This window comes from Triticum dicoccoides, chromosome 5A (genome assembly GCF_002162155.2).
Source record: "Triticum dicoccoides isolate Atlit2015 ecotype Zavitan chromosome 5A, WEW_v2.0, whole genome shotgun sequence".
Classification (NCBI taxonomy): domain Eukaryota; kingdom Viridiplantae; phylum Streptophyta; class Magnoliopsida; order Poales; family Poaceae; genus Triticum; species Triticum dicoccoides.
In genome coordinates this window covers 386,008,149-386,009,782 of record NC_041388.1, presented here as the reverse complement: position 1 = coordinate 386,009,782, position 1,634 = coordinate 386,008,149, and positions in this window count along the sequence as shown.

The following is a 1,634-nucleotide window of genomic DNA, read 5'->3' as shown; positions in this document are numbered from 1 at the left end:
AGGCCTGGGCCTAGATCCGCCACTGGATGCAACCCTTACATTGGGAATGGCTGACCGGAGCTGCAAAACTTTAACCCGCTGTCTGAACAATTGCAGAACCACAAACCGGTACTAACCCACACAAAACAACCAGAACTGTAGAGCACGAATTAGGGGGGACCAGAGGCTCCTTCTCGTGAATCCGGATGAACTTAGAGAGCAAAGGTAGTAAGTAATTCTTGGATCTCTAACAGTCGTGTTGCATAAGCTTGTACCTGAATGCTTTGACAAAAGATTTTTCTAAAGGATGGGGGAGATGAAGTTTTACAACTAGAGACAACCCCTATGGATAGCCATGAAAAGAATCTAACTTTGGGAACCGATGTAGGTGTGAACCTAACCAGCTTCGAGAATTAATGGGCTAGCTTCTGGAAATTTATTAAAGGGGGCATAGCCCACGGTTATCCCAATCTCTCCTAGCCAAGCAGTGAGCGGTTTAAATTCTATTATCAGTGGCTAACCATGCAAAAAAAAAAACTTGACCGTGAGAGGAGCCCAAGTCTTCCACACGATCCTGTTTCATAGAAGTAAGTGTGGGACCGAGAAATTGGGCTTTGTCGGCCGATTTTGTCGAGTAGGTACCATTGGCCGCCAGCCTCCAGAAGATTACCTCCTCCACATCGTTGTTGAGCTGGACGTGCGAGATCATTTTCGAAAGCTCAAGATACTCAAATAAATGCTCCATGGTAAAATCGTCGGTTAACTTGATCTGTGGGATCCATGCATTGACTGCAAGAGCCTTCCCAATTGTCCATTTCTTCCTCTTGGAGACTTCATGGACAAGTGGGGCAATGTCTTTCGGCCTCTTACCATTCAACCATGGTGAATCCGAGAAAGGAGCCTTGGCCCCATTGCCAATGGTGATACTAGTGCATGCGTAGAAGAGCTCCATATCGACAACATCGCAAGGATAGCCCACGCCCACCCAAAGCTTGCTCGGAGTCCACTCGATCCAAGGCCAACGTAACCGCATCGCCCTTGCGATTTTTTCTAAGTTGAGCACACCAAGGCCCCCAAGGTGAGTGGGATGGCCGGCTGTTTCCTAGTTGACCTTGCATCTCGCACCAGTGGTCTTATCGGACACTGCCCAAAGGAAGGCCCTTTCCACCTTTTTTGACACTATTGAGAACTTTCGGTGGGACGACAAGAGGGGTGGTGTGGTAAGTTTCCCAGAGCGGTTCAGCCAATCGTGGTGACGTTTCTCCCCTGACAAGATGGGAGCTTGGTCGTGATCTTTTCTTTGAGCGGTTGGAAATCCAGACTCTTTAGCTGCCACACAAAGAGAGGTAGGCCAAGGTATTTGATTGGAAAAGATGTTCTCGTGGCCGGCAAATTTTGAAGGATGTCGTCGACGTTGAGGTGTCCACATCGAATAGCAACAACATAGCTCTTCTGGAAGTTGGTCGAAAGCCCAATGACCTCGCCAAAGGAACTCAAGATGATCATAAAATTTTAGATGTCTTATTTGGTAGGAGCAACAAAGATCGCGGCGACGTCTACGTGCAGCGAGGTGCGAAAAGTGGTCCCTCGCCCACCGTTTACCCACGTCGAGGCAAACAGCAATGGTGACTGAGGGTCGCCTTGCCGCAATCCCC